The sequence below is a fragment of the Octopus sinensis genome, linkage group LG11, assembly GCF_006345805.1.
Source record: "Octopus sinensis linkage group LG11, ASM634580v1, whole genome shotgun sequence".
In the NCBI taxonomy this organism is placed as follows: domain Eukaryota; kingdom Metazoa; phylum Mollusca; class Cephalopoda; order Octopoda; family Octopodidae; genus Octopus; species Octopus sinensis.
This window is the reverse complement of record NC_043007.1, coordinates 26,046,126-26,061,592: the sequence shown is the minus strand read 5'-3', so window position 1 is coordinate 26,061,592 and position 15,467 is coordinate 26,046,126. Positions and strand designations below refer to the sequence as shown.

Here is a 15,467-nt window from a genome sequence, read left to right as displayed (position 1 = left end):
AAGGCATGATATATCCGGGTAGCAATTATAGACAGCCTTTAGATAAGTACATACATAGTGAGTAACATGAGGCTGAGATGGTGCCAGAAAAAGAGGAAATTCATAGCATGAAATATTAATACTTATTACAGTCTAATTGAACATTCTAAAAACTATCAAAATGACTACATCATACAACAGGTATAAAGCAAAAGTGTGTATATGTGTGTACATGTGCATGTGCACATACCTACATGCTGCACACTTTTTTTCTCCCTCTCTCAAATAAATAAACTCCACCCTTTTCCCCAGCACCAAATAGAAAATCTAAATGTACTTCATTGCCTTCTCTGTTTTATATCTAGATTCCTACTTAGATATAAAAGAGAACCATCCCACTTATGTGTCTGATGCAGAGAACAATAACACTTGATAGATATTAGAAGGCAAACAGTTACATTTTAAATTCTTTTGTAACCATATTTTGAATGCAATACACAACTTAAGTGTGTCAATTTATTTTCAATATAACCCTTTGGCATTCAAATTATTCTCTGAATACATAATGCTTATAAATTCAAATTGGCATGAATTAATTAAGCGTTATCTCGCTGCCTCTAGATTTCAATGATTTGATAGTGTAATTTTAGAATGGCATTGTGTGGTAAGTGCAAGAGGCCAAATTTGGTCAGTTTGAACATAAAATATATAAATATTTTGGGCCTTTTATGAACATTTAACCCTTTAGTATTCAGATTTCTTTGTCAAATATATTCTTATTTATTTATTTCAATTATGTGTTTGCATATTTTTAGAATGACATTGTAGAGTAGGTGTGAGATATTGGATCTGGTCAGTTTTAACATAAAACAGGTAGAATATTTTGACTGGATATGGCTGGATTAAATGCTAAAGGTATAACGAAGAAATCAAAAGGATTAACTCAATAACTCAATACAGAGGCTCTTACAACATGAGCCCTCAAAACTAGTTGTTTTTTAATCACCTTGTCTGAGACTCTGAGCAGAGTCTCAGATAAAGTGGTATCAAATAGGGTTAATTTAAACTTTCGACAATTTTTATTTACTTATCAAGTACTAAAGTGTTACAATCAGGACTAGTAGCACAAAATGTTAGGGCACTAGTTTTGAATCCGCACACAATATAAATAACTACACCTGAGTAATGCAAAGGGGCCTTAAGTATTAATGATGCTGTTTATTTTATTTCTTTATTGCCCACAAGGGGCTAAACATAGAGGGGACAAACAAGGACAAACAAAGGGATTAAGTCAATTACATCGACCCCAGTGCGTAACTGGTACTTCATTTATCGACTCTGAAAGGATGAAAGGTAAAGTTGACCACGGCGGAATTTGAACTCAGAACGTAACGGCAGATGAAATACCGCTAAGCATTTCGCCAGCCTGCTAACATTTCTGCCAGTTCGCAGCATTAATGATGCTGTTCAGGCCCATATCAACCCTGATCAAATAGATCTATGAGTAAAATCATTTTGCTTTGTAGGAGTATGTACAACTTCATTACTTAATGTATTTTTTCTACATTTAAGATGGCAAGATGTGATTCAAGAAAGAGTTAGCTGCCACATTTAGTAGGGTAAACAACTAAATAGCAATTTCTGCATTAAGTGAACACAAAATAAACCACCTCTACTTTGGATATGACTGAGGACAACTGCAAGCAGCATTTTGAGATGCTTTGAAACCTAATCTTAGATAAAATTAGACAATATAGGATATTTCGTTTTTGGATTTGGTTTGCAAGATTCTTTATGAGTTCGTGTGTTGAAGCATATTCTGTTGTGTCTAGGGAGAGTCATTTTCTTCTTATGCCTTATAATTTAACACACTCACCGGTAAAGACTATTGAAAAGGTTGCAAAACGCAACGGAAATTTTAGGAAAATAAAAATAAGAAATAAGTGGAAATTTTACAGTGAGTGTGTTAAATCATAAGGCACAAAAAGAAAATGACTTTCCCAAGACACAACAGAATATAGGACGATGTTTTTGATCCAAAAACAAAAACAAAAAAAAAAACAACTCCAGCATCACATTTGAACTCAAGACTTAATATCTGGCAGGTCAACACCATTCAGCAATTTCAGTTGTAATAGGAATCAAATTTGGGAAGAGAGAGATTAGGCAGAGCACTGAATAAATTGTCTTGAGATACTTGGTTATATCTCTTTCAAATCTGCTATTGTCACTTTTGACTTTCATCCTTTGATGAAATATATGAAAGGCAAAGTTTCATCTATTGATGTAAAAATTACCAGTTGAATACTGGAATCAATATAAACCTTTGTACTCTTACACACACACATATTTGTGACTGAACAAGAAGCCAGGAAACTTTGAAAAAGATAGTAGAGGGATTTTTATTTTTTATTTTTAATGGGGGTAAATCAATCAGCAGGGATTGTACTCATAATCTTTGCAGACATTGCAATTCATGAACAAAAGGTTTCTAACGAGTTGATCATTTGCCCATTGCATTTCTGACACTGAGAATGACAAGGACATGTCTAACACTATTTTTTTTATTTATCACTCTTTTCAAGCCTAGCCAGGCTCATGGGCCCAGTTTCCCAGTTTCTGTGGCGTATGTGGTCCCCCCCCCCCAGCTGGACGGGATACCAGTCCATCACAGCATTACTCAGGAAACATGAAGAGAGAGTGAGAGATGGTTGGGGCGAAAGAGTACAACTGGGGTTGCCACCACCCCCTGCCAGAGCTTCGTGGAGCTTTAGGTGTTTTCGCTCAATAAACACACAGAACGCCCAGTCTGGGAATCGAAACCACGATCCTCTGACCGCGAGTCCGCTTCCCTAACCACTGGGCCATTGTGCCTCCATGGTCTAACACTATGAAAGAAATATCTAAAGGGATTTCATTTCTAAAACACTGGTTTTGCAATTTATTTTACTGATCTATATATATATATATATATATATACACACACACACAATCGTCGGCGTCATCATCATCATCATCAAACCAAATTCAACTAACAAGGTCAATTCAAAGCAATGAAAGAAGATGCTTGCTCCTAGTGATATGAAATAGTTTCAAGCTAAAACCATGATTACAAAATAAAGTTCTTAACCATACAGCTATACCAGTACCAAATACTTGATAGTCTTTCTTATTAAAAAAGAAAAAAAAAAAAGACAAAATAGCATTACACAACAGTAATGAAATGAAATACAATCTTGTGATATTCATGTCTTTCTCAGCTTTCTCAGTGACTAAAGTAAATGGTTTTAGTCAAAAATAGAAAATTGTTTTACAGGAATTGGTTTTTGTTTGGTACTGCTTAATATTCAGTTATATAATTTTCTTTCTTCCGCATAAGGAGGTAAAAGATAAATGGTTAAATAATCTTTAGTCCATTCTAAGAATTTTTGTGAAATTAAATTTCTAAGTGAAAAAAAAAGAAAAATTAAATGTCAACCCTTTTGATATCATATTTCTGCTTTTGTTTCAATTAATTCTGAAGACAAGGAAGAATTTGGGAAAATAACTTAGTTTTTAAACTGGTGTTTGGAACATAAATTATAGCATTTTGAAGACAAGTTTTAATTTAGATTCTTGAACGGGTTAGTATCAAAAGGGTTAATAGAGAATTTAAAATGTGCCATTTGGCATTTGTATAGAATCAATATTAAGGCGGCAAGCTGGCAGAATCAATTAGCACGTCGAGCGAAATGCATAGCCGTATTTCGTCTGTCATTACGTTCCGAGTTCAAATTCTGCTGAGGTCAACTTGGCCTTTCATCCTTTCGGGGTCGATAAATTAAGTACCAGTTACACACCGGGGTCGATGTAATCGACTTAATCCGTTTGTCTGTCCTTATTTGTCCACTCTGTGTTTAGCCCCTTGTGGGTAGTAAAGAAATATATATGCAGAAAATATGTGATACTCCTGTAAAGATATTTTGGTATCTTTAAACTACATGACTATAAAGATGTATTGCAATTTATTTAACTCTATTGATACTAACACACCAAAAACTGCCTCTGGTTCTATGACACAAACTCACTGTTTTAAAGTGGTCTACATTAAAACTTTCCGTCAAAATGTCATATTAATTCATGCTCCAAACACCTGCATAATAACAAAATTATTTTAATAAATTCTTCACATTGTATTTCAACAGAAATATAATAACAAAAAGATAACAGGAATGTCACTGCTCTATAAATATACCAGCACCAATTCAAACAAATATCTAACTGAATCAAATAGAGAAGCCTCTATATAGTCACTCAACTTGCTAGATGTAGCAGCAAAATCTCCAACAAATGACAAGATATTGTTTTTAAAAATGAAGGGCACACTGGATAGCCTAGTTCGAGATACAAATATCTGAAAAAAGACAGGATGATCTTCGTTATAATGTCTAATCATGTCTTGTTCAAGTGTTTTCATATAACAAAAGCTGCAGGTGAATTAGACTAAAAACACTACATATATATATATATATATATATATATACTTCAACAATAACTATCTTGAAAGCATTACTTATTTAATATTAAAGATTTCATTAAAAACAAATATCAATGCATTTAAATCAATTTATGGGCACCAAAAATGTAGTAGATCCAAATGTTGCAAACTTAATAAAGCTAACTCTATGCTGGCACAGTTGTGTTAGTTAAGAAGCTCGTTTTGCAACCAAATGGTTTCAGGTTCAGTCCCAGTGCATGGAACCACGGGCAAATGTCTTCTGTTACAGCCCCAAGCCAATCAATACTTTGTGAGTGAATTGGGCAGATGGAAACTGAGTAGAAGCCTGTCATATATAAGTATGTGTGTTTGTGTTTGCCCCCACCCCATCACAACTTGACAACTGGTGCTGGTTTGTTTACGTCCTCATAGCTAATCTGTTTCGGCAAAAGAAATTGATAGATTAAGTATCAGACTCTAAAGAATAAAATATGTCTGACTAAAACCCCATCAAAGCAGTGCTTCAGAATGGCTGCAGTCCAATGACTGAAACAAGTAGAAGATATATGTTATCATGACAATCAGAAACATTGATTTAAATACAAAAGCATTAATTTTTTTTAAATACTGCTCATTATTTGTTTTGAATATCTATTTTCACTGTTACTATGCGTTGTTGGACTAAATAACAATATGATTTTTATTTTGTGATTTGCTAATGCCTGATTTTCAAAAACAACATCCCTGAATATAGAAAATTAAAAGACAAAAGTATTTCCTTCTCTCTCGCTCTCTCCCTCCCTCCCTCCTTCTATGTTATTTTGCTTTAATAATGTATGAAGATAGAAAATATTCACAACATTGCTGTCAACCTGTCTAGGCCTGTCTTTTGGTTTTGATACAAAATTCAAGTTTCATGTTTAAATTAAAACCTTCCTCATAATTTAATAATAGACAGCAAAAATATTCCGAGTTACTTTCCTAAGACCAGTTTAATAAGAAAAAAAATTATTTTTACTAAATCCCTCTAAATTTTTATTTTTCAAAAAATTTAGCAGAAACATTTATAGGTCATGTGTTTCATCAGAAAATTAAATTTTAAAATATTAAGTCAAATAAAATTAGTTAAAATAAACCAACAGCAAAAGAAATTTTAAGTAAATTTGCATTGTTTCCAATGTGTAGTTTCTGTGAGAAGAGGTCAAATATTGCAGTAGATGATATTATATAGAAACTGTCACATCAAAGAGCCAATAACCCAGAAATCTCATATTAGACAGCAATCACCAATGATTAAGCTGCCTGTGTGATTTTATAAATATATCTCACACACATACACAAGTGTATATATGTAAGTGTATCATCATTTAATAGCCATTTTTCATGCTTACATGGGTTGGACAGGTCTCACTGCATTTCGTCACATGTCATAGTTCTTCATCATCTGCTTTGTTAGGTTCAGCATCAGAAGTTCAGTGCTTTGAGCTTTCTCTTCAGAAGGTTGCTTCAATCTGTATCACTTAACACATTTTACATTTTTTAAATTTTTTATCAGAATCACATGTCCATACCATCACCATCTTCACACTTGTTCTACAGTGGATTCCTAAGATGCCTAGATTTCCTGTCAGCATACATGCGCTCTGTTGCTTATGCATATTAACATATATGTGCAGTAAAAGCATACTCGCTTCATTTCTTTCTAAACTTCCAAACAAATAAATGTCAAATCACACCAAACTACATTTAAAAAAAGAAAAAAAAACAGTTTGGGATACACCACATCAGAAAAAAATAAGATGAAGTTGTCATGGCTGGAATGCTGTTGATCATAGACCTAACTGATCATTCATGGTTGTATTAGAGTTAAACAACAGCTCGGAGAGGGAAAGTCACTACAAAGCTGACTATTCCTCAAGCTACTACATGACGTTTGTTCCCCTGATCCAGTGATCTGATAGACTTGAAGAACTAATTTTGTGTTTAATTCTGCTGCTTAAAGTAAAAACAATGAAAAAAAAGTTTCAATATCTAATTGACCATTTTAGAAACGCTTTTCTGGTAATTTACCTTCAACTTTAGATAGTTAAGCTAATTAACAGCTATCTAGATTAAATTACATCATAAGCCTAGGAAGAAGTCTATGCAAAGTCAATCAGCCTACTAAAAAATAGCAGCCAAATTTCTTGAAACCAGACCCAATTATCTTGAAAAGGGAAGGACACATCTGATAATATAATCTGAGATACATTAGGTTTGAAGTGAGGAAATATGGTCAACGATGGAACGTGTATATTTTTCTTTTTAATGTCTCACACAGCAATGAAACAAGGTATCAAGTTGTCCTCAAAGAGGAAATATCTCTAACAGAATGGAAGCTTTTAAATCTTTAGCATTTAAACTGGCCATATCTGGCTCAAATATTTTTACTTGTTTTATGCTCAAACCAGCCAAATCTGGCCTTTAACATCTACCCTACAATGTCATTCTAAAAACAAACAATCAGATCATTGATATCTTGAAGTTATGAGACAATGAATGATTAATTTAAAACAATGTGAATGAACAAGCAATACATATTCAGAGTAATCTGAATGCTAAAGGATTAACTCTTTCATTACAGTATTTATTTTGAGATGTTCTGTGTTTCTTTCAATTAATTTTAAATATAACAGAGAATTTAGTAAAATAACTTAGTTATCAATAAGCTGGTTTTAGGAACATAAATTGTGACTAAGGTTCAGTGGAAGATTTTAATTCATAACTTATGAAAACAAACCATTTGTATTAGAGCCAGAGGCAGTTTCAGCCGGGTTGATATCAAAAGGGTGAAAGGTGTCCAAGCCCCAGATGGGTGGTTTTACTGTTGTTTAGCTCCAGGTCAGCCCTGATTGAGTAGACCTATGATCAAAGCAGTCCAGCTACATTAACACCCTTTTCCTTTTCTTTTTTCTTAGGGTTACATTATCCAATATATCCCTCCCATTTTTAAGATGGCAGAACATGATCCAAGAGAGAGTTTTGGCCACCGTCTGTAGTAAGTCCAGCAACCAAGAAGAGGCTCTCACTTTGGCTTGAGATGCTAGAGTCAGTCATACATTGGCTAAATTAAGAATGACCACTAACTTAAATGACAACACTGCTACCCCTTACTTAACCAGCCTGATGTAAAAACATTATGTGGAATGGAGTTTACATGCTTTGATTAAAACATTACTCTTCAAAAACACTTGATATTTAGTATTAAGGAAAATCTGCCCTCAAAATACTGACTACTGCTTAAAAATCTTAAGAGGAAGTAGTTACTATTTCAAGCAGTCTACATATTACGTGACTCTCCATAGATTAATTTTTTTTTTGTGCATGTGTGTGTGTGTTTGTGTATCTAAGTTTTCTGAATTTTATATTTCTATGCAGTTTGCATTATATCTAATGACACTCTGTATTGATTCTACTTACACTGTATGTAGTACAAAGAATTCAAATAATGCAATAGTTAAAATATATATGTATATATATTAAACTAAGGAACTTCATATGTTTACAGATCTAATAATGTTTTCTGCATAAATAAAGCAAAACAGTTGATGGTTGAGTGTAACAATTATAAAACAGAGAGTACTTACTACAAAACCCACATTTGCTCCAAATGAGTGTCTCGTGCAGTGTGGGCAGACTTAAACCAATGGCAGTAACAAATACAATCACCGAAGGACAGACAGCCATGCAACTAGGTTTTATAAGCAGGCCAAACCTGTTACTGCATAATAATAAGTGCAAAAACGCCTATTGGAATAAAAATAGTCAGTAACAACAGCCGTATTTCTTTTGGGTGGGTGTCTGGAGGAAGGTGCTGTGTACACTGCTTCTGCAAATCCTCTTGAGAGAGGTAAAATTGACGCAGTTAATGTTCCTCATGAATAGATGCAATTTGAAAACATACACTATACATACAAACAGATACTATATATATATATATATATGTGTGTGTATATGTATATATATGTGTGTTTCGTTTTTCTTGTTTCAGCTCAGAGCTGCAGCCATGCTGATGCACCGCCGTTGTATGTATATATATATGTATATATATATATTATATATATTATATATATATATATATATATATATATATATATATATACATATATATATATATATATATATATACACTTATTATTTGAGGGAATATAAATCCAAACTAACAGGGAAAAAAATTCAATTTAGAAATACTAAATCAAATTTCACACAATATAATACATAAATAAAAAATTAGAAATTCTAATTTATTTATATATAATATATATATATATTTGCAATTAAGGACAACTACTTAATAAGGAAAATTAACAGAAATTGTCAGGTAGATAGCGTAAAAACCTCATAAGAGAAAAAAATTTCGAAAATAATTATTTCTTATGAACATATTAATTATATATAGAGGGCATAATATACATACATGCCAGGAGGCATTATATACGTGCCAAACGCTAAGAGGACAATCAGTCATTTCTACCAAAATGGTAGAAATGACTGATTGTCCTCTTAGCGTTTGGCACGTATATATAATGCCTCCTGGCATGTATGTATAATTATGCCCTCTATATATAAATATATATATATATATATATATATATATATATATGGTAGATATACCTACAGATTTAGACACATTAAATGCCACTGACTAATGAACAATGGAGCCTTTACATGGTTGCCTGACCAGTGAGAAATAGTAATAAATCCCTCTAAAACAGATACTACATGCCCTTAAAAAAAAGTGATGGTGATGGCAGGAATTCCTTTTTTTTTTTTCCATAAGTCACTGAGGGATGATCAAGGAAGTGGGGGAGTCTAAACAGTAAAAACAACCACCCAACAGAACCAAACATTCATAACATAACATTCCAGAAACACTGCTAAAGCACACCCATGCACTGATTTATATATCCAATTGCTTACCAACTAAAATTAGTATGCAGAGCAGATGCTCCATAGTATTAACTCTGAGAAAGAATACAAGATTCATAAATCAAAATAACGCTGAACACAAGTAAGATAAGAGAAAACTAACAGCAAACTATCCAAGACATATGGTGCTGCCAATATGGTTAAATGCTAGATTAATATATTTAGTTTTCTAAATATTAGACAGTTATTATTTCAAATACCAATTTTCAACACTGCAGTTATAACTCAGATATTGTATTTTTTGGCTATTTTTATAACAAGTGTAAAATTAATGATAATAATTCAGAAATCATAACTTTAAAATAGCAGAGAGTCTATATGTATAGTACCAAACATATTACTAACACCAATCCAAGAAATATTAAGACCATAATTCTTTCCTTCTTAAGATATATTTTTTAATCATTTTTTTAACAAATAAATTTACTGATTATTCTTTTATCGACACAAGTATTTTAAGCACACTTTACCATGCTAGCATGGGTTAGATGGGTATTTTGCACTTGCTATGGTCCCTCATCATCACTTCTGTCCAGCATCCTAAGGCCAGACCTCACCACTTCTTCCCGCATTATCTTCAGGTTCTTCTTCTGTAGACTCTTTCCACTTGTATTGTTTGATACTCATCTACTCAACTACCACTTTTCATATGCATCACATGCCCTTGCCAACACAGTATTTTCTCTAGCATACTTATTTCTTCAATGCCCGGTTTTTCTTTCACTCCATCATTATGACGAAAGGCTGAAGACGCTCAACCTTTATTCTCTAGAAAAACGCCGCCGCCGTGGTGATCTCGTTCTTGCTCACAACATCATAAGCGGAAAGTGTAACCTCTCGAAAGAGCTGTTCTTCACTCCAGCTCCAGAGCGTAGGCTGCGGAGTCACTCCGAAAAACTATCTGTGACGATTTCATCTCAATTGAAGGAGAGGGTCTTTCTCCGTCCGGGTTGCGGATCCGAGGAATAAGCTGCCGGACGAGATAGTGAAGATGCCGACGACCGCTCGGTTCAAAGTCTCTCTTGACCAGAAATGGCCTGAACTCTTTGCATGAACACCCCAGTACATAACTCCATGTCCCCCTACATGGCCTTGCTTTCTGCTTTTTGAACCAAAAAATTAACTTAACTTAACTTAACATCCAGTGGAGCAGACTCACCTCATTTTCCAGCCTCCACACATCCTTCACATCCAGTGCTCACGTCTCATTTACCATTTTTTTTGTTTTCTTTTTGAAGTGCAACAGTGCACTCACAAAAAAATATAAGCCATAGAAAATTAATTACTAGGCTGCAGCCAAGTTGGAGCATCACACAAATTCAAAAGTACAGTTGATTATATCGACCTCAGTACTTGATAGGTACTTACTTTATTGGCTTCAATAAAACACGAAAACATGAAAAGCCTAGCTGATCAGGAATCAATATTAAAGATCAATATTAAAATTTATCTTAGACAATTATTGACTGTTGTATGCCAACACAAAAAAAAACCATCACTACTTTCTCCAGACTAATTTTTCTCTGTCCAGCTATTTGTGTATGCCATAAACAAACTAAGATTGATTTATTCAGAAAGTATTTTTTATTCCATAAAATACAGTAGCTATGAGGGTGCAATGGATACTAGACTATTGAACACTTGGTCATAAGTTCAGACTTTGACCGAATAAAAACTAGATTCCTACTATTTCCTAGTTCAGTGATTTCTTAAAACAAATAAGCCATACATACACCTATGCAAGCATAAAAGAAAAAAAGATTGGATTAAATACATTTGTTAACACTTTCTTTTTCTAACCATAGTTTTCTCAGATTTTGTTTGTTCTATTTTTCTTTGTGTGTGCATGTACATACATGCAGGCAAGTGCAGGCATGACTGTACAGCGAAGAAGTCTGCTCCACAACCATGTGGTTTCGGATTCATGACACCGTGAATAACTTCTACTATAGCCTCAGCACAATCAATGTCTTGGGTGAAATTTGGTAGACAGAAACTGTATGGGAACCTGTCAAGAATGTGTGTGTGTGTGTGTGTGTGGTGTGTGTACCTGCATGCCTTCACATTGACATGACTAAGGTAGTGTGTAACAATGCTTATGTCCTATATAAACAGAAGATTGACAGTTTAATGGTTCATGAAAAGTCGTGGGGTAGAGACCTTACTAGAAAAACAAGTATCAGTGTTAGGACAGGCATCAGACTATATATATAACCATGCCAACATGACATGCACAACAAACTTAATCACTATTCCTGCTATTGTGTACTAGATGATAAGGGTAAAGAGCCCCTTCGGTCATGAATGACCATGGGATTGCACCTAGAAAGTTTCCCTCCAAGGCAAAAGTCCAGGCAATGTTGTTTATGGAAGACCAGCAGTTGCCCGTGCTTACCAGCCTTCTCTCCTCATGTTACCAATGTTGTCCAAGGGAAAAGTAAAGGCGAATACAGCTTGGCACCAGTAATGTTGCAACTCATTTCTACATCTGAGTGTTACTGGAGTAACATGAAATAAAGTGTCTTAATCAAGAACACAACACACAGCCCGGTCCAGGAATCGAACTCACTGCCTCATGATAATGAGCCTGACACTCTAACCACTGAGCCATGTGTCTTAACCAGCTGATTAAAGACTACAACAAAAGGAAGACACAGTAGAACATTTACATTATTTACATTTGACAGATATTTGTCCTCATCTTGTTTGTTAAACAATGTTTCGGCTGATATACCCTCCAGCCTTCATCAGGTGTCTTTGGGGAAATTTTGAACCTGGGTTTGAAATTTCCCCAAGACACCTGATGAAGGCTGGAGGGTATATCAGCCGAAATGTTGTGTTAACAACAAACAAGATGAGGACAAATATCTGTCAAATGTAAATACCTCATCTCTTAAATATAAAACAGTAGAACATGTTCAACCCATGCTAGCGAGGAAAAAACAGAGATGATGATGATGATAATAGTGGTGGTGGTGCTAAGAAAGAGTATATTGCATTAAATGCTATTCTATATCCTTCTTATAAAGTTATCCACTTCAACCTACATTTTTTTCTGTCTTTTGACTTAATAGCTGAGTTGTTCATTTACAAAAAGTAGATTAAAAAATAATATTATTATTATTATTATTGAGGCCATCAGCAGCTCGCAGGGTTATTTATGAACCCTGGAGGATGTGAGGTGAGATCAGCTTCATTCTAGGGGACAATGTGGTGGGGCAGAACATGCTCCTGCAGAAGGATCTGCGGGGCTACTTGCATCTAGTATGGGAAAATTTCTGGCCTAGGTTTGAAAGAAATGCTTAGAAGTGTTTTTTCTGGTTCTTTACATTCTGAGTTCAAATCCTTCTATTCAAATAACTTTGCTTGTTATCATTTCAGGGTTTCTAAGATAATCCTTTCTACTATAAGCACAAGGCCTGAAACTTTGGGGGGAGGGGGCAAGTCGAATACTTTGACCCCAGTGCATAACTGATACTTATTTCATTAACACCAAAAGAATGAAAGACAAAGTGAACCTCAGCAGAATTTGAACTTAAAAAATAAAGATGGACAAAATGCTATTAAGCATTTTACCCGGTGTACTAACAATTCTGTCACAAAATTTTAGGTCCTGTACCTCTTTAGTAGAAAGAATTATAATTATTTCTACTAACAGAGTGGATAATTGACAAATTAGTAAAGTGGTGAACAAAATATAGTATTTAGCAACATCTCAAATTCCGAATTCAAATCTTCAGATCAGCTTTGCCGTCATCATCTCAAGGATATAAGTCAATATAATCCTTATCCTAACATTTCCGGCATGTTAAAACCACTTATTATTACTACTATTTGCAAGGAAACAAAAATAGCAAAAATGTAAGGGCATGGAAATAAACACCTACATCCTTGAGTTCAAACCCCACTGAAGTAATAAGTACATACTGCAGTTGATTCAATCAAAATCAAAGCCATCCATAAAAAATCTGAGATTATGAGTCAATATATTACTACTTGCAATATATATATATATATATATATATATATATATATATATATATATACACATACTAAGATAAAGTGGTGAAACAGTACAGTACCAGACTTGATGCATAACAATATTTACTTTGATTCCTCTATATTCTGCATTCAAATAACTTCAGAGTACACTTCAACACACCAGGATCATGCCATGGACAAAAAAATAAAACAAGGCATGAAGAATGTAAATACTTTTTATATTACTTCTAAGCCATTAGCATTTAAACTGGCCCAAATATTGTTTTATGTTCAAAATGGCCAGATCCAGCCTAAATGCATACACAAAAAAAGACATGATGGTCATGACTGGAATGCCTTTGAACATGGCAGCTCAACCAGAGCCAACCTGGGGTTAAATAACAAATAAAATATGAGGGAAAAAAAACTTTGTTAACTATTCAAAATTTGAAGATAGTCTTCGTACCAATAGACTTGATCAACAAATGCTTTAACTATTGAATATTGTACTAAGAAGTGGGGTATCTAACTATGAAGTATTTATTGAAGAAAAAAGTAAACACTCAATCTAGGAAACAAGTGGTTGTTTAAATATTTGCTATAAACCACAATGAGCCAACTAGAGAGCCTCTATATGGTCACTTGATATGCTAGAAATAGCAACCAAATCTCCTTCAGATCACCCCCATTGTCTTAAACAAAGATGCATATACAACCACCCTGGACCAAAGTGCACCTGAGTAATGGTGATTAAGGAATAACTCCACACTCCAGAGAATACCTGGGTACCTGAGCTTAAGCCTTGACATTGGATGTTGTTTGTCTTGCCCAGGACACTATAGTTTTAAATACCTTTAAAGACTGAATAAAAAGGCTGAATACATTTTACCACAGATTTTCTTAAGGTTGAACTAGGGCTAAACAATTAGTAGTGATCAGCAACAACTAAAGTCAGTTGAGTAAAAACAGAATATTGTTCAGGGCAGAGCTTTTTGTTATAGAAGAAATTTCCTCTCTGACTAAGGGTCCTACATAAAATGCTAGAGCTCTCTTCTTAGAGAAACATTAAGCAATCCAATTTTGTGAACATTATTTTAAAAGAAAATATATTGGTACTGATTATCAAAGTTTCTTGAACAATATCATTTTCATCATTATCTGAATTTGAAAGAAAGTAAACAAAAGAAACTGAAATCCTGTTCTGTTTCTTCACCAAGTTTCACCAACAGACAGTTACGTTGTTGTTTTTTAGCCACGAGCAGCCCACATTGAGCAGACTTGTCATCAAGAGCATTTTCTATGATCTCAAGTTTTAGTCAAATATAGTGTGTATATAGAACCACATTATACAATGTGCACTTCCTCTTTCTTAAAAATGATAGGGTAAAATTAAAGTGAAATTTAGCTGTTATTTCTAGCCGATCAATCACTTATGTAGACTAGGGGTTCTCAACCTTTCTAATAAGTGAGCCAAATCCAAAACCTGGATTTTGGAGGAGTCCACACCAAAAGAAAGTAAAACACAAGTTAGTTGAAGAAAATTTATTATACTTATATAAGGAAGACTATCAGGGGCTGCCAGAAGGATGCTTGAGGGTCACATGTGGCCCCAGGAGCCATGGCTGAGAACCACCAATGTAGACACTCATATGATAGACTCTCCCATTGAGTGTTCAGCTTTTGCTGAATGATTTGTTTATAATGATCAAATGTATATGCTGTACATTAACTCACTCCCTCCATCAAATCAATGCTACCTGAACAGGTACACAGTGTACCACATGTCCAGTGTTGAAGAGATCACAGAGCAACACATCATCATCATCATCATCATCATCGTCGTTTAACGTCCGTTCTCCATGCTAGCATGGGTTAGATGAAGTATTTTTGTTTAAGAACATAATGCACCACCCGGTCTGGGAATTGAAACCACAATCTCGCAATCTTGAATGCAACACCCTAACCATTAGGCCATGCATCCTCATAGACCAACCTTTTGATACTAGATAACTTTAATTATTATCCTAGCACTGGCTATATCTGTGCAAACACTACAATACAG

General features: G+C 34.3%; 1 protein-coding gene across 6 annotated transcripts in view; it reads right to left on the bottom strand.

The window, feature by feature from the left end:
• Positions 1–15,467, bottom strand: part of LOC115217153 (poly [ADP-ribose] polymerase tankyrase) — a 216,965-nt gene that overhangs the window by 137,750 nt on the left and 63,748 nt on the right. Inside the window, exon 1 of one of the 6 annotated variants that reach the window (XM_036507260.1) lies at positions 8,083–8,179. The exons of the other annotated variants lie outside the window; for them this stretch is intronic. The gene's annotated coding sequence lies outside the window, so the exon portion shown is untranslated. Of the gene's footprint in view, positions 1–8,082; positions 8,180–15,467 lie in introns of those variants that run through there. 6 annotated transcript variants of the gene reach the window in all.